This window comes from Conger conger, chromosome 3 (assembly GCF_963514075.1).
Source record: "Conger conger chromosome 3, fConCon1.1, whole genome shotgun sequence".
Classification (NCBI taxonomy): domain Eukaryota; kingdom Metazoa; phylum Chordata; class Actinopteri; order Anguilliformes; family Congridae; genus Conger; species Conger conger.
In genome coordinates, this window is record NC_083762.1 from 6,264,374 (window position 1) to 6,291,450 (window position 27,077).

Here is a 27,077-nt window from a genome sequence, read left to right on the forward strand (position 1 = left end):
GTCATCTGACCCTAACGATTTGGGCAGGGGTGTGTCAAGGTTTCTGTAGTGTAGTGGTTGTCACGTTAGCCTAACACGCGAAAGGTCCTCTGCCTGAAACCGGGCAGAAACACGTTTTAACCTGTTGAACCATGTTTTATCCGTGTCCATCTGTCAGAGCAGTGGTTCCCGAACTCAGTCCTGGGCCCCCCTGCGTATGCTGGCTTTCCTTCCAACCTCATTTGCAATCCCAGTGTTTTAACCCCTTCGCGCAACCCTCACCCTTTTTGCAGTGCTCTAGGCTTTACAACTCCAGGGATGAGCCTCACAGAAACTTGAAAAAAGTACCATTTAGTATACCAAATGGATGTTGTTTATTATCATAATTTAGGCATAAATAAAGTGCTACACATACGAAACAAAGTAGGTGAAAAAATCTGAGATATGGACAGAACTACTGTGCATTGCGGTAAGTCATTTTCGTTGTTTTGACTCATGAAACTCAATTCTACATCATTTCCAAGTGGGAATGAAAATGTTTTCAACAGCACAGGGTCTTAAAATATCTAGGGGTCCGAAAACCTCTCCAAGCAAGAAGAAAATGTTTTTTAATTATGTGCAGAGTAACAACGAAAACCAGCAGACCGTATAGCCCGTCTATTTTGTGGAATCCCTTCATGAAGCCGAACATCCTGTCTTTATCCCAAAACTTCAACAATCGAATCGGGCTAACCGAGTTAGCGACGTGTATGAAACAGGGCCCATGCCCAGTGCGAGGCATTAACCGAGTACTGTACATGTCCACCAGACCAGGTAAATGAAAACCAAAGCCCCATGTGAGGATCGAACTCACGACCTTCAGATTATGAGACTGACGCGCTGCCTACTGCGCTAACGAGGCCAGTAACCAGGAGGACCACAGTGCCCGTCAAACGTCACCTACATATTTAACCACTGGCAGCAGGAGCTAACAGTGTCACATGTTTCACCCAGCAAAGGAGACAAATTTTGCTTTATTATTGTATTTGATTTCATTTAATATTGTTGTGTCTTTGTCCTACTCTGCAAGCTGCAGCAATAGGCAACAGTCTCATGGTCTGAAGGTCGTGAGTTTGATCCTTACCCAGGTCATTTCTGTTTTGAAATGTTACTGCATCTGGTCCGTTTTGAAGTATACATGCTGGTGTAGCTGAAAAACTGGGCGATGGTGGTGTAGTGGTGAGCATAGCTGCCTTCCAAGCAGTTGACCCGGATTCGATTCCTGGCCATCGCATTCCTGTAATTTTCGCAAGGGCGGCCTGTATTCTACTGGTTAAGGTACCTGACAGGGACATTGGTTGTTCGAATCTCTGGTGTTGCCACGATAAGATCCACGCAGCCGTTGGGCCCTTGAGCAAGGCCCTTAACCCTGCATTTCTCCAGGGGAAGATTGTCTCCTGCTTAGTCTAATCAACTGTACGTCTCTCTGGATAAGAGCGTCAGCCAAACGCCAGTGTGAGGCGATGGTGGTATAGTGGTGAGCATAGCTGCCTTCCAAGCAGTTGACCCCGGTTCGATTCCCGGCCGTCGCATTCCTGCAATTTTCGCAAGGGCCACCTGTATTCTAGTGGTTAAGGTACGTCACTGGGACATTGGTTGTTTGAATCTCTGGTGTAGCCACGGTAAGATCCACGCAGCCGTTGGGCCCTTGAGCAAGGCCCTTAACCCTGCATTTCTCCAGGGGGGATTGTCTCCTGCTTAGTCTAATCAACTGTACTTCTCTCTGGATAAGAGCGTCTGCTAAATGCCAGTGTGGGGCGATGGTGGTATAGTGGTGAGCATAGCTGCCTTCCAAGCAATTGACCCGGGTTCGATTCCCGGCCATCGCATTCCTCTACTTTTCGCAAGGGTGGCCTGTATTCTACTGGTTAAGGTACCTGACAGGGACATTGGTTGTTCGAATCTCTGGTGTAGCCACGATAAGATCCACGCAGCCGTTGGGCCCTTGAGCAAGGCCCTTAACCCTGCATTTCTCCAGGGGGGATTGTCTCCTGCTTAGTCTAATCAACTGTACTTCTCTCTGGATAAGAGCGTCTGCTAAATGCCAGTGTGGGGCGATGGTGGTATAGTGGTGAGCATAGCTGCCTTCCAAGCAGTTGACCCGGGTTTGTATCCCGGCCATCGCATTCCAGTAATTTTCGCAAGGGTGGCCTGTATTCTAGTGGTTAAGGTACATGACAGGGACATTGGTTGTTCGAATCTCTGGTGTAGCCACGATAAGATCCACGCAGCCGTTGGGCCCTTGAGCAAGGCCCTTAACCCTGCATTTCTCCAGGGGGGATTGTCTCCTGCTTAGTCTAATCAACTGTACTTCTCTCTGGATAAGAGCGTCTGCTAAATGCCAGTGTGGGGCGATGGTGGTATAGTGGTGAGCATAGCTGCCTTCCAAGCAGTTGACCCGGGTTCGATTCCCGGCCATCGCATTCCTCTACTTTTCGCAAGGGCGGCCTGTATTCTCGTGGTTAAGGTACATGACAGGGACATTGGTTGTTCGAATCTCTGGTGTAGCCACGATAAGATCCACGCAGCCGTTGAGCCCTTGAGCAAGGCCCTTAACCCTGCATTTCTCCGGGGGGGATTGTCTCCTGCTTAGTCTAATCAACTGTACTTCTCTCTGGATAAGAGCGTCTGCTAAATGCCAGTGTGGGGCGATGGTGGTATAGTGGTGAGCATAGCTGCCTTCCAAGCAGTTGACCCGGGTTCGATTCCCGGCCATCGCATTCCAGTAATTTTCGCAAGGGTGGCCTGTATTCTAGTGGTTAAGGTACATGACAGGGACATTGGTTGTTCTAATCTCTGGTGTTGCCACGAAAAGATCCACGCAGCCGTTGGGCCCTTGAGCAAGGCCCTTAACCCTGCATTTCTCCAGGGGAGGATTGTCTCCTGCTTAGTCTAATCAACTGTACGTCTCTCTGGATAAGAGCGTCGGCCAAACGCCAGTGTGAGGTGATGGTGGTATAGTGGTGAGCATAGCTGCCTTCCAAGCAGTTGACCCCGGTTCGATTCCCGGCCTTCGCATTCCTGTGATTTTCGCAAGGGTGGCCTGTATTCTCGTGGTTAAGGTACATGACAGGGACATTGGTTGTTCGAATCTCTGGTGTAGCCACGATAAGATCCACGCCGCCGTTGGGCCCTTGAGCAAGGCCCTTAACCCTGCATTTCTCCAGGGGAGGATTGTCTCCTGCTTAGTCTAATCAACTGTACGTCCCACTGGATAAGAGCGTCTGCCAAATGCCAGTGTGAGGCGATGGTGGTATAGTGGTGAGCATAGCTGCCTTCCAAGCAGTTGACCCGGGTTCGATTCCCGGCCATCGCATTCCTCTACTTTTCGCAAGGGTGGCCTGTATTCTACTGGTTAAGGTACCTGACAGGGACATTGGTTGTTCGAATCTCTGGTGTAGCCACGATAAGATCCACGCAGCCGTTGGGCCCTTGAGCAAGGCCCCTAACCCTGCATTTCTCCAGGGGAGGATTGTCTCCTGCTTAGTCTAATCAACTGTACGTCTCACTGGATAAGAGCGTCTGCCAAATGCCGGTGTGGGGCGATGGTGGTATAGTGGTGAGCATAGCTGCCTTCCATGCAATTGACCGGGGTTCGATTCCCGGCCATCGCATTCCTGTAATTTTCGCAAGGGCGGCCTGTAATCTAGTGGTTAAGGTACATCACTGGGACATTGGTTGTTTGAATCTCTGATGTAGCCACGGTAAGATCCACACAGCCGTTGGGCCCTTGAGCAAGGCCCTTAACCCTGCATTTCTCCAGGGGAGGATTGTCTCCTGCTTAGTCTAATCAACTGTACGTCTCTCTGGGTAAGAGCGTCCTCCAAATGCCAGTAACGTAATGGTAAACAAAAACGTAATGCCCTGTGTGACGATCAAACTCACAACCTTCAGATTATGAGATTGACGCGCTGCCTACTGCACTGACGAGGCCCGTAACCTAGGCGCTCACAGTGTCGGGCAAACGTCCCCTACATGCCTGACCACTGGCAGCATCAGATATGCTCTGACCCAGTCATCTGACCCTAACGATTTGGGCAGGCTGAATGTGCAGGGGTGTGTCAAGGTTTCTGTAGTGTAGTGGTTGTCACGTTAGCCTAACACGCGAAAGGTCCTCTGCCTGAAACCGGTCAGAAACACGTTTTAACCTGTTGAACCATGTTTTATCCGTGTCCATCTGTCAGAGCAGTGGTTCCCAAACTCAGTCCTGGGCCCCCCTGCGTATGCTGGCTTTCCTTCCAACCTCATTTGCAATCCCAGTGTTTTAACCCCTTCGCGCAACCCTCACCCTTTTTACAGTGTTCTAGGCTTTACAACTCCAGGGATGAGCCTCACAGAAACTTGAAAAAAGTACCATTTACAATACCAAATGGATGTTGTTTATTATCATAATTTAGGCATAAATAAAGTGCTACACATACGAAACAAAGTAGGTGAAAAAATCTGAGATATGGACACTGTGCATTGCGGTAAGTCATTTTCGTTGTTTTGACTCATGAAACTCAATTCTACATCATTTCCAAGTGGGAATGAAAATGTTTTCAACAGCATAGGGTCTTAAAATATCTAGGGGTCCGAAAACCTCTCCAAGCAAGAAGAAAATGTTTTTTAATTATGTGCAGAGTAACAACGAAAACCAGCAGACCGTGTAGCCCGTCTATATTGTGGAATCCCTTCATGAAGCCCAACATCCTGTCTTTATCCCTAAACGTCAACAATCGAATCGGGCTAACCGAGTTAGCGACGTGTATGAAACAGGGCCCAGGCCCAGTGCGAGGCATTAACCGAGTACTGTACATGTCCACCAGACCAGGTAAATGAAAACCAATGCCCCATGTGAGGATCGAACTCACGACCTTCAGATTATGAGACTGACGCGCTGCCTACTGCGCTAACGAGGCCAGTACCCAGGAAGGCCACAGTGCCCGTCAAACGTCACCTACGTACTTAACCACTGGCAGCTGGAGCTAACAGTGTCACATGTTTCACCCAGCAAAGGAGACAAATTTTGCTTTATTATTGTATTTGATTTCATTTAATATTGTTATATCTTTGTCCTACTCTGCAAGCTGCAGCAATAGGCAACAGTCTCATGGTCTGAAGGTCGTGAGTTTGATCCTTACCCAGGTCATTTCTGTTTTGAAATGTTACTGCATCTGGTCCGTTTTGAAGTATACATGCTAGTTTGGCCAAAAGTCTAGGTGATGGTGGTATAGTGGTGAGCATAGCTGCCTTCCAAGCAGTTGACCCGGGTTCGATTCCCGGCCATCGCATTCCTGTACTTTTCGCAAGGGTGGCCTGTATTCTACTGGTTAAGGTACCTGACAGGGACATTGGTTGTTCGAATCTCTGGTGTAGCCAAGATAAGATCCACGCAGCCGTTGGGCCCTTGAGCAAGGCCCTTAACCCTGCATTTCTCCAGGGGAGGATTGTCTCCTGCTTAGTCTAATCAACTGTACGTCTCACTGGATAAGAGCGTCTGCCAAATGCCGGTGTGGGGCGATGGTGGTATAGTGGTGAGCATACCTGCCTTCCAAGCAATTGACCCGGGTTCGATTCCCGGCCATCGCATTCCTGTAATTTTCGCAAGGGCGGCCTGTAATCTAGTGGTTAAGGTACATCACTGGGACATTGGTTGTTTGAATCTCTGGTGTAGCCACGGTAAGATCCACACAGCCGTTGGGCCCTTGAGCAAGGCCCTTAACCCTGCATTTCCCCAGGGGAGGATTGTCTCCTGCTTAGTCTAATCAACAGTACGTCTCTCTGGGTAAGAGCGTCTGCCAAATGCCAGTAACGTAATGGTAAACAAAAACGTAATGCCCTGTTTGACGATCAAACTCACAACCTTCAGATTATGAGATTGACGCGCTGCCTACTGCACTGACGAGGCCCGTAACCTAGGCGCTCACAGTGTCGGGCAAACGTCCCCTACATGCCTGACCATTGGCAGCATCAGATATGCTCTGACCCAGTCATCTGACCCTAACGATTTGGGCAGGCTGAATGTGCAGGGGTGTGTCAAGGTTTCTGTAGTGTAGTGGTTGTCACGTTAGCCTAACACGCGAAAGGTCCTCTGCCTGAAACCGGTCAGAAACACGTTTTAACCTGTTGAACCATGTTTTATCCGTGTCCATCTGTCAGAGCAGTGGTTCCCAAACTCAGTCCTGGGCCCCCCTGCGTATTCTGACTTTCCTTCAAACCTCATTTGCAATCCCAGTGTTTTAACCCCTTCGCGCAACCCTCACCCTTTTTACAGTGTTCTAGGCTTTACAACTCCAGGGATGAGCCTCACAGAAACTTGAAAAAAGTACCATTTACAATACCAAATGGATGTTGTTTATTATCATAATTTAGGCATAAATAAAGTGCTACACATACGAAACAAAGTAGGTGAAAAAATCTGAGATATGGACACTGTGCATTGCGGTAAGTCATTTTCGTTGTTTTGACTCATGAAACTCAATTCTACATCATTTCCAAGTGGGAATGAAAATGTTTTCAACAGCATAGGGTCTTAAAATATCTAGGGGTCCGAAAACCTCTCCAAGCAAGACGAAAATGTTTTTTAATTATGTGCAGAGTAACAACGAAAACCAGCAGACCGTGTAGCCCGTCTATATTGTGGAATCCCTTCATGAAGCCCAACATCCTGTCTTTATCCCAAAACGTCAACAATCGAATCGGGCTCACCGAGTTAGCGACGTGTATGAAACAGGGCCCATGCCCAGTGCGAGGCATTAACCGAGTACTGTACATGTCCACCAGACCAGGTAAATGAAAACCAATGCCCCATGTGAGGATCGAACTCACGACCTTCAGATTATGAGACTGACGCGCTGCCTACTGCGCTAACGAGGCCAGTACCCAGGAAGACCACAGTGCCCGTCAAACGTCACCTACGTACTTAACCACTGGCAGCTGGAGCTAACAGTGTCACATGTTTCACCCAGCAAAGGAGACAAATTTTGCTTTATTATTGTATTTGATTTCATTTAATATTGTTATATCTTTGTCCTACTCTGCAAGCTGCAGCAATAGGCAACAGTCTCATGGTCTGAAGGTCGTGAGTTTGATCCTTACCCAGGTCATTTCTGTTTTGAAATGTTACTGCATCTGGTCCGTTTTGAAGTATACATGCTAGTGGGGCCAAAAGTCTAGGCGATGGTGGTATAGTGGTGAGCATAGCTGCCTTCCAAGCAGTTGACCCGGGTTTGATTCCCGGCCATCGCATTCCTGTAATTTTCGCAAGGGCGGCCTGTATTCTAGTGGTTAAGGTACCTGACAGGGACATTGGTTGTTCGAATCTCTGGTGTTGCCACGATAAGATCCACGCAGCCGTTGGGCCCTTGAGCAAGGCCCTTAACCCTGCATTTCCTCAGGGGAGGATTGTCTCCTGCTTAGTCTAATCAACTGTACGTCTCTCTGGGTAAGAGCGTCTGCCAAATGCCAGTAACGTAATGGTAAACAAAAACGTAATGCCCTGTGTGACGATCAAACTCACAACCTTCAGATTATGAGATTGACGCGCTGCCTACTTCACTGACGAGGCCCGTAACCTAGGCGCTCACAGTGTCGGGCAAACGTCCCCTACATGCCTGACCACTGGCAGCATCAGATATGCTCTGACCCAGTCATCTGACCCTAACGATTTGGGCAGGGGTGTGTCAAGGTTTCTGTAGTGTAGTGGTTGTCACGTTAGCCTAACACGCGAAAGGTCCTCTGCCTGAAACCGGGCAGAAACACGTTTTAACCTGTTGAACCATGTTTTATCCGTGTCCATCTGTCAGAGCAGTGGTTCCCGAACTCAGTCCTGGGCCCCCCTGCGTATGCTGGCTTTCCTTCCAACCTCATTTGCAATCCCAGTGTTTTAACCCCTTTGCGCAACCCTCACCCTTTTTGCAGTGTTCTAGTCTTTACAACTCCAGGGATGAGCCTCACAGAAACTTGAAAAAAGTACCATTTAGTATACCAAATGGATGTTGTTTATTATCATAATTTAGGCATAAATAAAGTGCTACACATACGAAACAAAGCATAGGGTCTTAAAATATCTAGGGGTCCGAAAACCTCTCCAAGCAAGAAGAAAATGTTTTTTAATTATGTGCAGAGTAACAACGAAAACCAGCAGACCGTGTAGCCCGTCTATATTGTGGAATCCCTTCATGAAGCCCAACATCCTGTCTTTATCCCAAAACGTCAACAATCGAATCGGGCTAACCGAGTTAGCGACGTGTATGAAACAGGGCCCATGCCCAGTGCGAGGCATTAACCGAGTACTGTACATGTCCACCAGACCAGGTAAATGAAAACCAATGCCCCATGTGAGGATGGAACTCACGACCTTCAGATTATGAGACTGACGCGCTACCTACTGCGCTAACGAGGCCAGTAACCAGGAGGACCACAGTGCCCGTCAAACGTCACCTACATACTTAACCACTGGCAGCAGGAGCTAACAGTGTCACATGTTTCACCCAGCAAAGGAGACAAATTTTGCTTTATTATTGTATTTGATTTCATTTAATATTGTTGTATCTTTGTCCTACTCTGCAAGCTGCAGCAATAGGCAACAGTCTCATGGTCTGAAGGTCGTGAGTTTGATCCTTACCCAGGTCATTTCTGTTTTGAAATGTTACTGCATTTGGTCCGTTTTGAAGTATACAGGCTAGTGTAGCCGCAAAACTAGGCGATGGTGCTATAGTGGTGAGCATAGCTGCCTTCCAAGCAGTTGACCCGGGTTTGTATCCCGGCCATCGCATTCCAGTAATTTTCGCAAGGGTGGCCTGTATTCTAGTGGTTAAGGTACATGACAGGGACATTGGTTGTTCGAATCTCTGGTGTAGCCACGATAAGATCCACGCAGCCGTTGGGCCCTTGAGCAAGGCCCTTAACCCTGCATTTCTCCAGGGGAGGATTGTCTCCTGCTTAGTCTAATCAACTGTACGTCTCACTGGATAAGAGCGTCTGCCAAATGCCAGTGTGGGGCGATGGTGGTATAGTGGTGAGCATAGCTGCCTTCCAAGCAGTTGACCCGGGTTCGATTCCCGGCCATCGCATATCAGTAATTTTCGCAAGGGTGGCCTGTATTCTAGTGGTTAAGGTACATGACAGGGACATTGGTTGTTCAATTCTCTGGTGTAGCCACGATAAGATCCACGCAGCCGTTGGGCACTTGAGCAAGGCCCTTATCCCTGCATTTCTCCAGGGGAGGATTGTCTCCTGCTTAGTCTAATCAACTGTACGTCTCACTGGATAAGAGCGTCTGCCAAATGCCGGTGTGGGGCGATGGTGGTATAGTGGTGAGCATAGCTGCCTTCCATGCAATTGACCCGGGTTCGATTCCCGGCCATCGCATTCCTGTAATTTTCGCAAGGGCGGCCTGTAATCTAGTGGTTAAGGTACATCACTGGGACATTGGTTGTTTGAATCTCTGGTGTAGCCACGGTAAGATCCACACAGCCGTTGGGCCCTTGAGCAAGGCCCTTAACCCTGCATTTCTCCAGGGGAGGATTGTCTCCTGCTTAGTCTAATCAACTGTACGTCTCACTGGATAAGAGCGTCTGCCAAATGCCAGTAACGTAATGGTAAACAAAAACGTAATGCCCTGTGTGACGATCAAACTCACAACCTTCAGATTATGAGATTGACGCGCTGCCTACTGCACTGACGAGGCCCGTAACCTAGGCGCTCACAGTGTCGGGCAAACGTCCCCTACATGCCTGACCACTGGCAGCATCAGATATGCTCTGACCCAGTCATCTGACCCTAACGATTTGGGCAGGCTGAATGTGCAGGGGTGTGTCAAGGTTTCTGTAGTGTAGTGGTTGTCACGTTAGCCTAACACGCGAAAGGTCCTCTGCCTGAAACCGGGCAGAAACACGTTTTAACCTGTTGAACCATGTTTTATCCGTGTCCATCTGTCAGAGCAGTGGTTCCCAAACTCAGTCCTGGGCCCCCCTGCGTATGCTGGCTTTCCTTCCAACCTCATTTGCAATCCCAGTGTTTTAACCCCTTCGCGCAACCCTCACCCTTTTTGCAGTGTTCTAGGCTTTACAACTCCAGGGATGAGCCTCACAGAAACTTGAAAAAAGTACCATTTACAATACCAAATGTATGTTGTTTATTATCATAATTTAGGCATAAATAAAGTGCTACACATACGAAACAAAGTAGGTGAAAAAATCTGAGATATGGACAGAACTACTGTGCATTGCGGTAAGTCATTTTCTTTGTTTTGACTCATGAAACTCAATTCTACGTCATTTCCAAGTGGGAATGAAAATGTTTTCAACAGCATAGGGTCTTAAAATATCTAGGGGTCCGAAAACCTCTCCAAGCAAGAAGAAAATGTTTTTTAATTATGTGCAGAGTAACAACGGAAACCAGCAGACCGTGTAGCCCGTCTATATTGTGGAATCCCTTCATGAAGCCCAACATCCTGTCTTTATCCCAAAACGTCAACAATCGAATCGGGCTAACCGAGTTAGCGACGTGTATGAAACAGGGCTCATGCCCAGTGCGAGGCATTAACCGAGTACTGTACATGTCCACCAGACCAGGTAAATGAAAACCAATGCCCCATGTGAGGATCTAACTCACGACCTGCAGATTATGAGACTGACGCGCTGCCAACTGCGCTAACGAGGCCAGTACCCAGGAAGACCACAGTGCCCGTCAAACGTCACCTACATACTTAACCACTGGCAGCAGGAGCTAACAGTGTCACATGTTTCACCCAGCAAAGGAGACAAATTTTGCTTTATTATTGTATTTGATTTCATTTAATATTGTTGTATCTTTGTCCTACTCTGCAAGCTGCAGCAATAGGCAACAGTCTCATGGTCTGAAGGTCGTGAGTTTGATCCTTACCCAGGTCATTTCTGTTTTGAAATGTTACTGCATTTGGTCCGTTTTGAAGTATACAGGCTAGTGTAGCCGCAAAACTAGGCGATGGTGCTATAGTGGTGAGCATAGCTGCCTTCCAAGCAGTTGACCCGGGTTTGTATCCCGGCCATCGCATTCCAGTAATTTTCGCAAGGGTGGCCTGTATTCTAGTGGTTAAGGTACATGACAGGGACATTGGTTGTTCGAATCTCTGGTGTAGCCACGATAAGATCCACGCAGCCGTTGGGCCCTTGAGCAAGGCCCTTAACCCTGCATTTCTCCAGGGGGGCTTGTCTCCTGCTTAGTCTAATCAACTGTACTTCTCTCTGGATAAGAGCGTCTGCTAAATGCCAGTGTGGGGCGATGGTGGTATAGTGGTGAGCATAGCTGCCTTCCAAGCAGTTGACCCGGGTTCGATTCCCGGCCATCGCATTCCTGTACTTTTCGCAAGGGTGGCCTGTATTCTACTGGTTAAGGTACCTGACAGGGACATTGGTTGTTCGAATCTCTGGTGTAGCCACGATAAGATCCACGCAGGCGTTGGGCCCTTGAGCAAGGCCCTTAACCCTGCATTTCTCCAGGGGAGGATTGTCTCCTGCTTAGTCTAATCAACTGTACGTCTCTCTGGATAAGAGCATCTGCCAAACGCCAGTGTGAGGTGATGGTGGTATAGTGGTGAGCATAGCTGCCTTCCAAGCAGTTGACCCGGGTTCGATTCCCGGCCATTGCATTCCTCTACTTTTCGCAAGGGTGGCCTGTATTCTACTGGTTAAGGTACCTGACAGGGACATTGGTTGTTCGAATCTCTGGTGTAGCCACGATAAGATCCACGCAGCCGTTGAGTCCTTGAGCAAGGCCCTTAACCCTCCATTTCTCCAGGGGGGATTGTCTCCTGCTTAGTCTAATCAACTGTACTTCTCTCTGGATAAGAGCGTCTGCTAAATGCCAGTGTGGGGCGATGGTGGTATAGTGGTGAGCATAGCTGCCTTCCAAACAGTTGATCCGGGTTCGATTCCCGGCCATCGCATTCCAGTAATTTTCGCAAGGGTGGCCTGTATTCTAGTGGTTAAGGTACATGACAGGGACATTGGTTGTTCTAATCTCTGGTGTTGCCACGAAAAGATCCACGCAGCCGTTGGGCCCTTGAGCAAGGCCCTTAACCCTGCATTTCTCCAGGGGAGGATTGTCTCCTGCTTAGTCTAATCAACTGTACGTCTCTCTGGATAAGAGCGTCGGCCAAACGCCAGTGTGAGGTGATGGTGGTATAGTGGTGAGCATAGCTGCCTTCCAAGCAGTTGACCCGGGTTCGATTCCCGGCCATCGCATTCCTGTGATTTTCGCAAGGGTGGCCTGTATTCTCGTGGTTAAGGTACATGACAGGGACATTGGTTGTTCGAATCTCTGGTGTAGCCACGATAAGATCCACGCAGCCGTTGGGCCCTTGAGCAAGGCCCTTAACCCTGCATTTCTCCAGGGGAGGATTGTCTCCTGCTTAGTCTAATCAACTGTATGTCTCACTGGATAAGAGCGTCTGCCAAATGCCAGTGTGGGGCGATGGTGGTATAGTGGTGAGCATAGCTGCCTTCCAAGCAGTTGACCCGGGTTCGATTCCCGGCCATCGCATTCCTGTAATTTTCGCAAGGGTGGCCTGTATTCTCGTGGTTAAGGTACATGACAGGGACATTGGTTGTTCGAATCTCTGGTGTAGCCACGATAAGATCCACGCAGCCCTTGGGCCCTTGAGCAAGGCCCTTAAGCCTGCATTTCTCCAGGGGAGGATTGTCTCCTGCTTAGTCTAATCAACTGTACGTCTCACTGGATAAGAGCGTCTGCCAAATGCCAGTAACGTAATGGTAAACAAAAACGTAATGCCCTGTGTGACGATCAAACTCACAACCTTCAGATTATGAGATTGACGCGCTGCCTACTGCACTGACGAGGCCCGTAACCTAGGCGCTCACAGTGTTGGGCAAACGTCCCCTACATGCCTGACCACTGGCAGCATCAGATATGCTCTGACCCAGTCATCTGACCCTAACGATTTGGGCAGGCTGAATGTGCAGGGGTGTGTCAAGGTTTCTGTAGTGTAGTGGTTGTCACGTTAGCCTAACACGCGAAAGGTCCTCTGCCTGAAACCGGGCAGAAACACGTTTTAACCTGTTGAACCATGTTTTATCCGTGTCCATCTGTCAGAGCAGTGGTTCCCAAACTCAGTCCTGGGCCCCCCTGCGTATGCTGGCTTTCCTTCCAACCTCATTTGCAATGCCAGTGTTTTAACCCCTTCGCGCAACCCTCACCCTTTTTGCAGTGTTCTAGTCTTTACAACTCCAGGGATGAGCCTCACAGAAACTTGAAAAAAGTACCATTTACAATACCAAATGGATGTTGTTTATTATCATAATTTAGGCATAAATAAAGTGCTACACATACGAAACAAAGTAGGTGAAAAAATCTGAGATATGGACAGAACTACTGTGCATTGCGGTAAGTCATTTTCTTTGTTTTGACTCATGAAACTCAATTCTACGTCATTTCCAAGTGGGAATGAAAATGTTTTCAACAGCATAGGGTCTTAAAATATCTAGGGGTCCGAAAACCTCTCCAAGCAAGAAGAAAATGTTTTTTAATTATGTGCAGAGTAACAACGAAAACCAGCAGACCGTGTAGCCCGTCTATATTGTGGAATCCCTTCATGAAGCCCAACATCCTGTCTTTATCCCTAAACGTCAACAATCGAATCGGGCTAACCGAGTTAGTGACGTGTATGAAACAGGGCCCATGCCCAGTGCGAGGCATTAACCGAGTACTGTACATGTCCACCAGACCAGGTAAATGAAAACCAATGCCCCATGTGAGGATCGAACTCACGACCTTCAGATTATGAGACTGACGCGCTGCCTACTGCGCTAACGAGGCCAGTAACCAGGAGGACCACAGTGCCCGTCAAACGTCACCTACATACTTAACCACTGGCAGCAGGAGCTAACAGTGTCACATGTTTCACCCAGCAAAGGAGACAAATTTTGCTTTATTATTGTATTTGATTTCATTTAATATTGTTGTATCTTTGTCCTACTCTGCAAGCTGCAGCAATAGGCAACAGTCTCATGGTCTGAAGGTCGTGAGTTTGATCCTTACCCAGGTCATTTCTGTTTTGAAATGTTACTGCATTTGGTCCGTTTTGAAGTATACAGGCTAGTGTAGCCGCAAAACTAGGCGATGGTGCTATAGTAGTGAGCATAGCTGCCTTCCAAGCAGTTGACCCGGGTTTGTATCCCGGCCATCGCATTCCAGTAATTTTCGCAAGGGTGGCCTGTATTCTAGTGGTTAAGGTACATGACAGGGACATTGGTTGTTCGAATCTCTGGTGTAGCCACGATAAGATCCACGCAGCCGTTGGGCCCTTGAGCAAGGCCCTTAACCCTGCATTTCTCCAGGGGGGATTGTCTCCTGCTTAGTCTAATCAACTGTACTTCTCTCTGGATAAGAGCGTCTGCTAAATGCCAGTGTGGGGCGATGGTGGTTTAGTGGTGAGCATAGCTGCCTTCCAAGCAGTTGACCCGGGTTCGATTCCTGGCCATCGCATTCCTGTGATTTTTCGCAAGGGTGGCCTGTATTCTCGTGGTTAAGGTACATGACCGGGACATTGGTTGTTCGAATCTCTGGTGTAGCCACGATAAGATCCACGCAGCTGTTGGGCCCTTGAGCAAGGCCCTTAACCCTGCATTTCTCCAGGGGAGGATTGTCTCCTGCTTAGTCTAATCAACTGTACGTCTCACTGGATAAGAGCGTCTGCCAAATGCCAGTGTGGGGCGATGGTGGTATAGTGGTATAGTGGTGAGCATAGCTGCCTTCCAAGCAGTTGACCCGGGTTCGATTCCCGGCCATCGCATTCCTGTAATTTTCGCAAGGGTGGCCTGTATTCTCGTGGTTAAGGTACATGACAGGGACATTGGTTGTTCGAATCTCTGGTGTAGCCACGATAAGATCCACGCAGCCCTTGGGCCCTTGAGCAAGGCCCTTAACCCTGCATTTCTCCAGGGGAGGATTGTCTCCTGCTTAGTCTAATCAACTGTACGTCTCACTGGATAAGAGCGTCTTCCAAATGCCAGCGTGGGGCGATGGTGGTATAGTGGTGAGCATAGCTGCCTTCCAAACAGTTGACCCGGGTTCGATTCCCGGCCATCGCATTCCTGTACTTTTCGCAAGGGTGGCCTTTATTCTACTGGTTAAGGTACCTGACAGGGACATTGGTTGTTCGAATCTCTGGTGTAGCCACGATAAGATCCACGCAGCCCTTGGGCCCTTGAGCAAGGCCCTTAACCCTGCATTTCTCCAGGGGAGGATTGTCTCCTGCTTAGTCTAATCAACTGTACGTCTCACTGGATAAGAGCGTCTGCCAAATGCCAGCGTGGGGCGATGGTGGTATAGTGGTGAGCATAGCTGCCTTCCAAACAGTTGACCCGGGTTCGATTCCCGGCCATCGCATTCCTGTACTTTTCGCAAGGGTGGCCTTTATTCTACTGGTTAAGGTACCTGACAGGGACATTGGTTGTTCGAATCTCTGGTGTAGCCACGATAAGATCCACGCAGCCGTTGGGCCCTTGAGCAAGGCCCTTAACCCTGCATTTCCCCAGGGGAGGATTGTCTCCTGCTTAGTCTAATCAACTGTACGTCTCTCTGGGTAAGAGCGTCTGCCAAATGCCAGTAACGTAATGGTAAACAAAAACGTAATGCCCTGTGTGACGATCAAACTCACAACCTTCAGATTATGAGATTGACGCGCTGCCTACTGCACTGACGAGGCCCGTAACCTAGGCGCTCACAGTGTTGGGCAAACGTCCCCTACATGCCTGACCACTGGCAGCATCAGATATGCTCTGACCCAGTCATCTGACCCTAACGATTTGGGCAGGCTGAATGTGCAGGGGTGTGTCAAGGTTTCTGTAGTGTAGTGGTTGTCACGTTAGCCTAACACGCGAAAGGTCCTCTGCCTGAAACCGGGCAGAAACACGTTTTAACCTGTTGAACCATGTTTTATCCGTGTCCATCTGTCAGAGCAGTGGTTCCCAAACTCAGTCCTGGGCCCCCCTGCGTATGCTGGCTTTCCTTCCAACCTCATTTGCAATGCCAGTGTTTTAACCCCTTCGCGCAACCCTCACCCTTTTTGCAGTGTTCTAGTCTTTACAACTCCAGGGATGAGCCTCACAGAAACTTGAAAAAAGTACCATTTACAATACCAAATGGATGTTGTTTATTATCATAATTTAGGCATAAATAAAGTGCTACACATACGAAACAAAGTAGGTGAAAAAATCTGAGATATGGACAGAACTACTGTGCATTGCGGTAAGTCATTTTCTTTGTTTTGACTCATGAAACTCAATTCTACGTCATTTCCAAGTGGGAATGAAAATGTTTTCAACAGCATAGGGTCTTAAAATATCTAGGGGTCCGAAAACCTCTCCAAGCAAGAAGAAAATGTTTTTTAATTATGTGCAGAGTAACAACGAAAACCAGCAGACCGTGTAGCCCGTCTATATTGTGGAATCCCTTCATGAAGCCCAACATCCTGTCTTTATCCCTAAACGTCAACAATCGAATCGGGCTAACCGAGTTAGCGACGTGTATGAAACAGGGCCCATGCCCAGTGCGAGGCATTAACCGAGTACTGTACATGTCCACCAGACCAGGTAAATGAAAACCAATGCCCCATGTGAGGATCGAACTCACGACCTTCAGATTATGAGACTGACGCGCTGCCTACTGCGCTAACGAGGCCAGTAACCAGGAGGACCACAGTGCCCGTCAAACGTCACCTACATACTTAACCACTGGCAGCAGGAGCTAACAGTGTCACATGTTTCACCCAGCAAAGGAGACAAATTTTGCTTTATTATTGTATTTGATTTCATTTAATATTGTTGTATCTTTGTCCTACTCTGCAAGCTGCAGCAATAGGCAACAGTCTCATGGTCTGAAGGTCGTGAGTTTGATCCTTACCCAGGTCATTTCTGTTTTGAAATGTTACTGCATTTGGTCCGTTTTGAAGTATACAGGCTAGTGTAGCCGCAAAACTAGGCGATGGTGCTATAGTGGTGAGCATAGCTGCCTTCCAAGCAGTTGACCCGGGTTTGTATCCCGGCCATCGCATTCCAGTAATTTTCGCAAGGGTGGCCTGTATTCTAGTGGTTAAGGTACATGACAGGGACATTGGTTGTTCGAATCTCTGGTGTAGCCACGATAAGATCCACGCAGCCGTTGGGCCCTTGAGCAAGGCCCTTAACCCTGCATTTCTCCAGGGGGGATTGTCTCCTGCTTAGTCTAATCAACTGTACTTCTCTCTGGATAAGAGCGTCTGCTAAATGCCAGTGTGGGGCGATGGTGGTATAGTGGTGAGCATAGCTGCCTTCCAAGCAGTTGACCCGGGTTCGATTCCCGGCCATCGCATTCCTGTAATTTTCGCAAGGGTGGCCTGTATTCTACTGGTTAAGGTACCTGACAGGGACATTGGTTGTTCGAATCTCTGGTGTAGCCACGATAAGATCCACGCAGGCGTTGGGCCCTTGAGCAAGGCCCTTAACCCTGCATTTCTCCAGGGGAGGATTGTCTCCTGCTTTGTCTAATCAACTGTACGTCTCTCTGGATAAGAGCGTCTGCCAAACGCCTGTGTGAGGCGATAGTGGTATAGTGGTGAGCATAGCTGCCTTCCAAGCAGTTGACCCGGGTTCGATTCCCGGCCATTGCATTCCTCTACTTTTCGCAAGGGTGGCCTGTATTCTACTGGTTAAGGTACCTGACAGGGACATTGGTTGTTCGAATCTCTGGTGTAGCCACGATAAGATCCACGCAGCCGTTGAGTCCTTGAGCAAGGCCCTTAACCCTGCATTTCTCCAGGGGAGGATTGTCTCCTGCTTAGTCTAATCAACTGTACTTCTCTCTGGATAAGAGCGTCTGCTAAATGCCAGTGTGGGGCGATGGTGGTATAGTGGTGAGCATAGCTGCCTTCCAAGCAGTTGATCCGGGTTCGATTCCCGGCCATCGCATTCCAGTAATTTTCGCAAGGGTGGCCTGTATTCTAGTGGTTAAGGTACATGACAGGGACATTGGTTGTTCTAATCTCTGGTGTTGCCACGATAAGATCCACGCAGCCGTTGGGCCCTTGAGCAAGGCCCTTAACCCTGCATTTCTCCAGGGGAGGATTGTCTCCTGCTTAGTCTAATCAACTGTACGTCTCACTGGATAAGAGCGTCTGCCAAATGCCAGTGTGGGGCGATGGTGGTATAGTGGTGAGCATAGCTGCCTTCCAAGCAGTTGACCCGGGTTCGATTCCCGGCCATCGCATTCCTGTAATTTTCGCAAGGGTGGCCTGTATTCTCGTGGTTAAGGTACATGACAGGGACATTGGTTGTTCGAATCTCTGGTGTAGCCACGATAAGATCCACGCAGCCCTTGGGCCCTTGAGCAAGGCCCTTAAGCCTGCATTTCTCCAGGGGAGGATTGTCTCCTGCTTAGTCTAATCAACTGTACGTCTCACTGGATAAGAGCGTCTGCCAAATGCCAGTAACGTAATGGTAAACAAAAACGTAATGCCCTGTGTGACGATCAAACTCACAACCTTCAGATTATGAGATTGACGCGCTGCCTACTGCACTGACGAGGCCCGTAACCTAGGCGCTCACAGTGTTGGGCAAACGTCCCCTACATGCCTGACCACTGGCAGCATCAGATATGCTCTGACCCAGTCATCTGACCCTAACGATTTGGGCAGGCTGAATGTGCAGGGGTGTGTCAAGGTTTCTGTAGTGTAGTGGTTGTCACGTTAGCCTAACACGCGAAAGGTCCTCTGCCTGAAACCGGGCAGAAACACGTTTTAACCTGTTGAACCATGTTTTATCCGTGTCCATCTGTCAGAGCAGTGGTTCCCAAACTCAGTCCTGGGCCCCCCTGCGTATGCTGGCTTTCCTTCCAACCTCATTTGCAATGCCAGTGTTTTAACCCCTTCGCGCAACCCTCACCCTTTTTGCAGTGTTCTAGTCTTTACAACTCCAGGGATGAGCCTCACAGAAACTTGAAAAAAGTACCATTTACAATACCAAATGGATGTTGTTTATTATCATAATTTAGGCATAAATAAAGTGCTACACATACGAAACAAAGTAGGTGAAAAAATCTGAGATATGGACAGAACTACTGTGCATTGCGGTAAGTCATTTTCGTTGTTTTGACTCATGAAACTCAATTCTACATCATTTCCAAGTGGGAATGAAAATGTTTTCAACAGCATAGGGTCTTAAAATATCTAGGGGTCCGAAAACCTCTCCAAGCAAGAAGAAAATGTTTTTTAATTATGTGCAGAGTAACAACGAAAACCAGCAGACCGTGTAGCCCGTCTATATTGTGGAATCCCTTCATGAAGCCCAACATCCTGTCTTTATCCCAAAACGTCAACAATCGAATCGGGCTAACCGAGTTAGCGACGTGTATGAAACAGGGCCCATGCCCAGTGCGAGGCATTAACCGAGTACTGTACATGTCCACCAGACCAGGTAAATGAAAACCAATGCCCCATGTGAGGATCGAACTCACGACCTTCAGATTATGAGACTGACGCGCTGCCTACTGCGCTAACGAGGCCAGTAACCAGGAAGACCACAATGCCCGTCAAACGTCACCTACATACTTAACCACTGGCAGCAGGAGCTAACAGTGTCACATGTTTCACCCAGCAAAGGAGACAAATTTTGCTTTATTATTGTATTTGATTTCATTTAATATTGTTGTATCTTTGTCCTACTCTGCAAGCTGCAGCAATAGGCAACACTCTCATGGTCTGAAGGTCGTGAGTTTGATCCTTACGCAGGTCATTTCTGTTTTGAAATGTTACTGCATCTGGTCCGTTTTGAAGTATACATGCTAGTGTTGCCAAAAAAATAGGCGATGGTGGTATAGTGGTGAGCATAGCTGCCTTCCAAGCAGTTGACCCGGGTTCGATTTCCGGCCATCGCATTCCTGTACTTTTCGCAAGGGTGGCCTGTATTCTACTGGTTAAGGTACATGACAGGGACATTGGTTGTTCGAATCTCTGGTGTAGCCACGATAAGATCCACGCAGCCGTTGGGCCCTTGAGCAAGGCCCGTAACCCTGCATTTCTCCAGGGGAGGATTGTCTCCTGCTTAGTCTAATCAACTGTACGTCTCTCTGGATAAGAGCGTCTGCTAAATGCCAGTGTGGGGCGATGGTGGTATAGTGGTGAGCATAGCTGCCTTCCAAGCAGTTGACCCGGGTTCGATTCCCTGCCATCGCATTCCAGTTATTTTCGCAAGGGTGGCCTGTATTCTAGTGGTTAAGGTACATGACAGGGACATTGGTTGTTCGAATCTCTGGTGTAGTCACGATAAGATCCACGCAGCCGTTGAGCCCTTGAGCAAGGCCCTTAACCCTGCATTTCTCCAGGGGGGATTGTCTCCTGCTTAGTCTAATCAACTGTACTTCTCTCTGGATAAGAGCGTCTGCTAAATGCCAGTGTGGGGCGATGGTGGTATAGTGGTGAGCATAGCTGCCTTCCAAGCAGTTGACCCGGGTTCGATTCCCGGCCATCGCATTCCAGTAATTTTCGCAAGGGTGGCCTGTATTCTAGTGGTTAAGGTACATGACAGGGACATTGGTTGTTCTAATCTCTGGTGTTGCCACGAAAAGATCCACGCAGCCGTTGGGCCCTTGAGCAAGGCCCTTAACCCTGCATTTCTCCAGGGGAGGATTGTCTCCTGCTTTGTCTAATCAACTGTACGTCTCTCTGGATAAGAGCGTCTGCTAAATGCCAGTGTGGGGCGATGGTGGTATAGTGGTGAGCATAGCTGCCTTCCAAGCAGTTGACCCGGGTTCGATTCCCGGCAATCGCATTCCTGTGATTTTCGCAAGGGTGGCCTGTATTCTAGTGGTTAAGGTACATGACAGGGACATTGGTTGTTTGAATCTCTGGTGTAGCCACGGTAAGATCCACACAGCCGTTGTAGGTGAAAAAATCTGAGATATGGACAGAACTACTGTGCATTGCGGTAAGTCATTTTCGTTGTTTTGACTCATGAAACTCAATTCTACATCATTTCCAAGTGGGAATGAAAATGTTTTCAACAGCATAGGGTCTTAAAATATCTAGGGGTCCGAAAACCTCTCCAAGCAAGAAGAAAATGTTTTTTAATTATGTGCAGAGTAACAACGAAAACCAGCAGACCGTGTAGCCCGTCTATATTGTGGAATCCCTTCATGAAGCCGAACATCCTGTTTTTATCCCAAAACGTCAACAATCGAATCGGGCTAACCGAGTTAGCGACGTGTATGAAACAGGGCCCATGCCCAGTGCGAGGCATTAACCGAGTACTGTACATGTCCACCAGACCAGGTAAATGAAAACCGATGCCCCATGTGAGGATCGAACTCACGACCTTCAGATTATGAGACTGACGCGCTGCCTACTGCGCTAACGAGGCCAGTACCCAAGAAGACCACAGTGCCCGTCAAACGTCACCTACATACTTAACCACTGGCAGCTGGAGCTAACAGTGTCACATGTTTCACCCAGCAAAGGAGACAAATTTTGCTTTATTATTGCATTTGATTTCATTTAATATTGTTGTATCTTTGTCCTACTCTGCAAGCTGCAGCAATAGGCAACAGTCTCATGGTCTGAAGGTCGTGAGTTTGATCCTTACCCGGGTCATTTCTGTTTTGAAATGTTACTGCATCTGGTCCGTTTTGAAGTATACATGCTAGTGTAGCCAAAAAACTAGGCGATGGTGGTATAGTGGTGAGCATAGCTGCCTTCCAAGCAGTTGACCCGGGTTCGATTCCCGGCCATCGCATTCCAGTTATTTTCGCAAGGGTGGCCTGTATTCTAGTGGTTAAGGTACATGACAGGGACATTGGTTGTTCGAATCTCTGGTGTAGCCACGATAAGATCCACGCAGCCGTTGAGCCCTTGAGCAAGGCCCTTAACCCTGCATTTCTCCAGGGGGGATTGTCTCCTGCTTAGTCTAATCAACTGTACTTCTCTCTGGATAAGAGCGTCTGCTAAATGCCAGTGTGGGGCGATGGTGGTATAGTGGTGAGCATAGCTGCCTTCCAAGCAGTTGACCCGGGTTCGATTCCCGGCCATCGCATTCCAGTAATTTTCGCAAGGGTGGCCTGTATTCTGGTGGTTAAGGTACATGACAGGGACATTGGTTGTTCTAATCTCTGGTGTTGCCACGAAAAGATCCACGCAGCCGTTGGGCCCTTGAGCAAGGCCCTTAACCCTGCATTTCTCCAGGGGAGGATTGTCTCCTGCTTTGTCTAATCAACTGTACGTCTCTCTGGATAAGAGCGTCTGCTAAATGCCAGTGTGGGGCGATGGTGGTATAGTGGTGAGCATGGCTGCCTTCCAAGCAGTTGACCCGGGTTCGATTCCCGGCCATCGCATTCCTGTACTTTTCGCAAGGGTGGCCTGTATTCTACTGGTTAAGGTACCTGACAGGGTCATTGGTTGTTCAAATCTCTGGTGTAGCCACGATATGATCCACGCAGCCGTTGGGCCCTTGAGCAAGGCCCTTAACCCTGCATTTCTCCAGGGGAGGATTGTCTCCTCCTTAGTCTAATCAACTGTACGTCTCTCTGGATAAGAGCGTCTGCCAAATGCCAGTGGGGGGCGATGGTGGTATAGTGGTGAGCATAGCTGCCTTCCAAGCAGTTGACCCGGATTCGATTCCTGGCAATCGCATTCCTGTAATTTTCGCAAGGGCGGCCTGTATTCTAGTGGTTAAGGTACGTCACTGGGACATTGGTTGTTCGAATCTCTGGTGTAGCCACGGTAAGATCCACACAGCCGTTGGGCCCTTGAGCAAGGCCCTTAACCCTGCATTTCACCAGGGGAGGATTGTCTCCTGCTTAGTCTAATCAACTGTACGTCTATCTGGGTAAGAGCGTCTGCCAAATGCCAGTAACGTAATGGTAAACAAAAACGTAATGCCCTGTGTGACGATCAAACTCACAACCTTCAGATTATGAGATTGACGCCCTGCCTACTGCACTGACGAGGCCCGTAACCTAGGCGCTCACAGTGTCGGGCAAACGTCCCCTACATGCCTGACCACTGGCAGCATCAGATATGCTCTGACCCAGTCATCTGACCCTAACGATTTGGGCAGGCTGAATGTGCAGGGGTGTGTCAAGGTTTCTGTAGTGTAGTGGTTGTCACGTTAGCCTAACACGCGAAAGGTCCTCTGCCTGAAACCGGGCAGAAACACGTTTTAACCTGTTGAACCATGTTTTATCCGTGTCCATCTGTCAGAGCAGTGGTTCCCAAACTCAGTCCTGGGCCCCCCTGCGTATGCTGGCTTTCCTTCCAACCTCATTTGCAATCCCAGTGTTTTAACCCCTTCGCGCAACCCTCACCCTTTTTGCAGTGTTCTAGGCTTTACAACTCCAGGGATGAGCCTCACAGAAACTTGAAAAAAGTACCATTTACAATACCAAATGGATGTTGTTTATTATCATAATTTAGGCATAAATAAAGTGCTACACATACGAAACAAAGTAGGTGAAAAAATCTGAGATATGGACAGAACTACTGTGCATTGCGGTAAGTCATTTTTGTTGTTTTGACTCATGAAACTCAATTCTACATCATTTCCAAGTGGGAATGAAAATGTTTTCAACAGCATAGGGTCTTAAAATATCTAGGGGTCCGAAAACCTCTCCAAGCGAGAAGAAAATGTTTTTTAATTATGTGCAGAGTAACAATGAAAACCAGCAGACCGTGTAGCCCGTCTATATTGTGGAATCCCTTCATGAAGCCCAACATCCTGTCTTTATCCCAAAACGTCAACAATCGAATCGGGCTAACCGAGTTAGCGACGTGTATGAAACAGGGCCCGTGCCCAGTGCGAGGCATTAACCGAGGACTGTACATGTCCACCAGACCAGGTAAATGAAAACCAATGCCCCATGTGAGGATCGAACTCACGACCTTCAGATTATGAGACTGACGCGCTGCCTACTGCGCTAACGAGGCCAGTACCCAAGAAGACCACAGTGCCCGTCAAACGTCACCTACATACTTAACCACTGGCAGCAGGAGCTAACAGTGTCACATGTTTCACCCAGCAAAGGATACAAATTTTGCTTTATTATTGTATTTGATTTCATTTAATATTGTTGTATCTTTGTCCTACTCTGCAAGCTGCAGCAATAGGCAACAGTCTCATGGTCTGAAGGTCGTGAGTTTGATCCTTACCCGGGTCATTTCTGTTTTGAAATGTTACTGCATCTGGTCCGTTTTGAAGTATACATGCTAGTGTAGGCAAAAAAATAGGCGATGGTGGTATAGTGGTGAGCATAGCTGCCTTCCAAGCAGTTGACCCGGGTTCGATTCCCGGCCATCGCATTCCTCTACTTTTCGCAAGGGTGGCCTGTATTCTACTGGTTAAGGTACCTGACAGGGACATTGGTTGTTCGAATCTCTGGTGTAGCCAAGATAAGATCCACGCAGCCGTTGGGCCCTTGAGCAAGGCCCTTAACCCTGCATTTCTCCAGGGGAGGATTGTCTCCTGCTTAGTCTAATCAACTGTACGTCTCACTGGATAAGAGCGTCTGCCAAATGCCAGTGTGGGGTGATGGTGGTATAGTGGTGAGCATAGCTGCCTTCCAAGCAGTTGACCCGGGTTCGATTCCCGGCCATCGCATTCCTGTAATTTTCGCAAGGGTGGCCTGTATTCTCGTAGTTAAGGTACATGACAGGGACATTGGTTGTTCGAATCTCTGGTGTAGCCACGATAAGATCCACGCAGCCCTTGGGCCCTTGAGCAAGGCCCTTAACCCTCCATTTCTCCAGGGGAGGATTGTCTCCTGCTTAGTCTAATCATCTGTACGTCTCACTGGATAAGAGCGTCTGCCAAATGCCAGTGTAGGGCGATGGTGGTATAGTGGTGAGCATAGCTGCCTTCCAAGCAGTTGACCCGGGTTCGATTCCCGGCCATCGCATTCCTGTACTTTTCGCAAGGGTGGCCTTTATTCTACTGGTTAAGGTACCTGACAGGGACATTGGTTGTTCGAATCTCTGGTGTAGCCACGATAAGATCCACGCAGCCGTTGGGTCCTTGAGCAAGGCCCTTAACCCTGCATTTCCCCAGGGGAGGATTGTCTCCTGCTTAGTCTAATCAACTGTACGTCTCTCTGGATAAGAGCGTCTGCTAAATGCCAGTGTGGGGCGATGGTGGTATAGTGGTGAGCATAGCTGCCTTCCAAGCAGTTGACCCGGGTTCGATTCCCGGCCATCGCATTCCTTTAATTTTCGCAAGGGCGGCCTGTATTCTAGTGGTTAAGGTACGTCACTGGGACATTGGTTGTTCGAATCTCTGGTGTTGCCACGGTAAGATCCACACAGCCGTTGGGCCCTTGAGCAAGGCCCTTAACCCTGCATTTCCCCAGGGGAGGATTGTCTCCTGCTTAGTCTAATCAACTGTACGTCTCTCTGGGTAAGAGCGTCTGCCAAATGCCAGTAACGTAATGGTAAACAAAAACGTAATGCCCTGTGTGACGATCAAACTCACAACCTTCAGATTATGAGATTGACGCGCTGCCTACTGCACTGACGAGGCCCGTAACCTAGGCGCTCATAGTGTCGGGCAAACGTCCCCTACATGCCTGACCACTGGCAGCATCAGATATGCTCTGACCCAGTCATCTGACCCTAACGATTTGGGCAGGCTGAATGTGCAGGGGTGTGTCAAGGTTTCTGTAGTGTAGTGGTTGTCACGTTAGCCTAACACTCGAAAGGTCCTCTGCCTGAAACTGGGCAGAAACGCGTTTTAACCTGTTGAACCATCTTTTATCCGTGTCCATCTGTCAGAGCAGTGGTTCCCAAACTCAGTCCTGGGCCCCCCTGCGTATGCTGGCTTTCCTTCCAACCTCATTTGCAATCCCAGTGTTTTAACCCCTTCGCGCAACCCTCACCCTTTTTGCAGTGTTCTAGGCTTTACAACTCCAGGGATGAGCCTCACAGAAACTTGAAAAAAGTACCATTTACAATACCAAATGGATGTTGTTTATTATCATAATTTAGGCATAAATAAAGTGCTACACATACGAAACAAAGTAGGTGAAAAAATCTGAGATATGGACAGAACTACTGTGCATTGCGGTAAGTCATTTTCGTTGTTTTGACTCATGAAACTCAATTCTACATCATTTCCAAGTGGGATTGAAAATGTTTTCAACAGCATAGGGTCTTAAAATATCTAGGGGTCCGAAAACCTCTCCAAGCAAGAAGAAAATGTTTTTTAATTATGTGCAGAGTAACAACGAAAACCAGCAGACCGTGTAGCCCGTCTATATTGTGGAATCCCTTCATGAAGCCCAACATCCTGTCTTTATCCCAAAACGTCAACAATCGAATCGGGCTAACCGAGTTAGCGACGTGTATGAAACAGGGCCCATGCCCAGTGCGAGGCATTAACCGAGTACTGTACATGTCCACCAGACCAGGTAAATGAAAACCAATGCCCCATGTGAGGATCGAACTCACGACCTTCAGATTATGAGACTGACGCGCTGCCTACTGCGCTAACGAGGCCAGTAACCGGGAAGACCACAGTGCCCGTCAAACGTCACCTACATACTTAACCACTGGCAGCAGGAGCTAACAGTGTCACATGTTTCACCCAGCAAAGGAGACAAATTTTGCTTTATTATTGTATTTGATTTCATTTAATATTGTTGTATCTTTGTCCTGCTCTGCAAGCTGCAGCAATAGGCAACAGTCTCATGGTCTGAAGGTCGTGAGTTTGATCCTTACCCAGGTCATTTCTGTTTTGAAATGTTACTGCATTTGGTCCGTTTTGAAGTATACAGGCTAGTGTAGCCGCAAAACTAGGCGATGGTGCTATAGTGGTGAGCATAGCTGCCTTCCAAGCAGTTGACCCGGGTTTGTATCCCGGCCATCGCATTCCAGTAATTTTCGCAAGGGTGGCCTGTATTCTAGTGGTTAAGGTACATGACAGGGACATTGGTTGTTCGAATCTCTGGTGTAGCCACGATAAGATCCACGGAGCCGTTGGGCCCTTGAGCAAGGCCCTTAACCCTGCATTTCTCCAGGGGGGATTGCCTCCTGCTTAGTCTAATCAACTGTACTTCTCTCTGGA

At 48.4% G+C, this 27,077-nt stretch overlaps 23 non-coding genes across 23 annotated transcripts; 12 read left to right on the forward strand and 11 right to left on the reverse strand.

Annotated features, from left to right (window-relative positions):
• Positions 1 to 807: 807 nt before the first annotated feature.
• On the reverse strand, positions 808 to 880 carry trnam-cau (transfer RNA methionine (anticodon CAU)). Its single transcript has one exon. It is a non-coding gene; the product is annotated as a tRNA-Met (tRNA).
• A 3,966-nt stretch (positions 881 to 4,846) lies between these two features.
• On the reverse strand, positions 4,847 to 4,919 carry trnam-cau (transfer RNA methionine (anticodon CAU)). The gene has a single exon. It is a non-coding gene; the product is annotated as a tRNA-Met (tRNA).
• Positions 4,920 to 6,803: 1,884 nt separating this feature from the next.
• On the reverse strand, positions 6,804 to 6,876 carry trnam-cau (transfer RNA methionine (anticodon CAU)). Its single transcript has one exon. It is a non-coding gene; the product is annotated as a tRNA-Met (tRNA).
• Positions 6,877 to 8,331: 1,455 nt separating this feature from the next.
• Positions 8,332 to 8,404, reverse strand: trnam-cau (transfer RNA methionine (anticodon CAU)). Its single transcript has one exon. It is a non-coding gene; the product is annotated as a tRNA-Met (tRNA).
• Positions 8,405 to 9,002: 598 nt separating this feature from the next.
• Positions 9,003 to 9,074, forward strand: trnag-ucc (transfer RNA glycine (anticodon UCC)). Its single transcript has one exon. It is a non-coding gene; the product is annotated as a tRNA-Gly (tRNA).
• A 1,518-nt stretch (positions 9,075 to 10,592) lies between these two features.
• trnam-cau (transfer RNA methionine (anticodon CAU)) lies at positions 10,593 to 10,665 on the reverse strand. The gene has a single exon. It is a non-coding gene; the product is annotated as a tRNA-Met (tRNA).
• A 597-nt stretch (positions 10,666 to 11,262) lies between these two features.
• Positions 11,263 to 11,334, forward strand: trnag-ucc (transfer RNA glycine (anticodon UCC)). Its single transcript has one exon. It is a non-coding gene; the product is annotated as a tRNA-Gly (tRNA).
• A 1,119-nt stretch (positions 11,335 to 12,453) lies between these two features.
• Positions 12,454 to 12,525, forward strand: trnag-ucc (transfer RNA glycine (anticodon UCC)). The gene has a single exon. It is a non-coding gene; the product is annotated as a tRNA-Gly (tRNA).
• Positions 12,526 to 13,745: 1,220 nt separating this feature from the next.
• trnam-cau (transfer RNA methionine (anticodon CAU)) lies at positions 13,746 to 13,818 on the reverse strand. Its single transcript has one exon. It is a non-coding gene; the product is annotated as a tRNA-Met (tRNA).
• Positions 13,819 to 16,610: 2,792 nt separating this feature from the next.
• On the reverse strand, positions 16,611 to 16,683 carry trnam-cau (transfer RNA methionine (anticodon CAU)). The gene has a single exon. It is a non-coding gene; the product is annotated as a tRNA-Met (tRNA).
• Positions 16,684 to 17,280: 597 nt separating this feature from the next.
• Positions 17,281 to 17,352, forward strand: trnag-ucc (transfer RNA glycine (anticodon UCC)). Its single transcript has one exon. It is a non-coding gene; the product is annotated as a tRNA-Gly (tRNA).
• Positions 17,353 to 18,174: 822 nt separating this feature from the next.
• On the forward strand, positions 18,175 to 18,246 carry trnag-ucc (transfer RNA glycine (anticodon UCC)). The gene has a single exon. It is a non-coding gene; the product is annotated as a tRNA-Gly (tRNA).
• Positions 18,247 to 19,466: 1,220 nt separating this feature from the next.
• Positions 19,467 to 19,539, reverse strand: trnam-cau (transfer RNA methionine (anticodon CAU)). Its single transcript has one exon. It is a non-coding gene; the product is annotated as a tRNA-Met (tRNA).
• An 895-nt stretch (positions 19,540 to 20,434) lies between these two features.
• Positions 20,435 to 20,506, forward strand: trnag-ucc (transfer RNA glycine (anticodon UCC)). The gene has a single exon. It is a non-coding gene; the product is annotated as a tRNA-Gly (tRNA).
• Positions 20,507 to 21,319: 813 nt separating this feature from the next.
• Positions 21,320 to 21,392, reverse strand: trnam-cau (transfer RNA methionine (anticodon CAU)). The gene has a single exon. It is a non-coding gene; the product is annotated as a tRNA-Met (tRNA).
• A 300-nt stretch (positions 21,393 to 21,692) lies between these two features.
• trnag-ucc (transfer RNA glycine (anticodon UCC)) lies at positions 21,693 to 21,764 on the forward strand. The gene has a single exon. It is a non-coding gene; the product is annotated as a tRNA-Gly (tRNA).
• Positions 21,765 to 21,989: 225 nt separating this feature from the next.
• trnag-ucc (transfer RNA glycine (anticodon UCC)) lies at positions 21,990 to 22,061 on the forward strand. Its single transcript has one exon. It is a non-coding gene; the product is annotated as a tRNA-Gly (tRNA).
• A 226-nt stretch (positions 22,062 to 22,287) lies between these two features.
• trnag-ucc (transfer RNA glycine (anticodon UCC)) lies at positions 22,288 to 22,359 on the forward strand. The gene has a single exon. It is a non-coding gene; the product is annotated as a tRNA-Gly (tRNA).
• Positions 22,360 to 23,877: 1,518 nt separating this feature from the next.
• On the reverse strand, positions 23,878 to 23,950 carry trnam-cau (transfer RNA methionine (anticodon CAU)). The gene has a single exon. It is a non-coding gene; the product is annotated as a tRNA-Met (tRNA).
• Positions 23,951 to 24,250: 300 nt separating this feature from the next.
• Positions 24,251 to 24,322, forward strand: trnag-ucc (transfer RNA glycine (anticodon UCC)). Its single transcript has one exon. It is a non-coding gene; the product is annotated as a tRNA-Gly (tRNA).
• A 524-nt stretch (positions 24,323 to 24,846) lies between these two features.
• trnag-ucc (transfer RNA glycine (anticodon UCC)) lies at positions 24,847 to 24,918 on the forward strand. Its single transcript has one exon. It is a non-coding gene; the product is annotated as a tRNA-Gly (tRNA).
• A 226-nt stretch (positions 24,919 to 25,144) lies between these two features.
• trnag-ucc (transfer RNA glycine (anticodon UCC)) lies at positions 25,145 to 25,216 on the forward strand. Its single transcript has one exon. It is a non-coding gene; the product is annotated as a tRNA-Gly (tRNA).
• A 1,220-nt stretch (positions 25,217 to 26,436) lies between these two features.
• trnam-cau (transfer RNA methionine (anticodon CAU)) lies at positions 26,437 to 26,509 on the reverse strand. The gene has a single exon. It is a non-coding gene; the product is annotated as a tRNA-Met (tRNA).
• Positions 26,510 to 27,077: the final 568 nt, after the last annotated feature.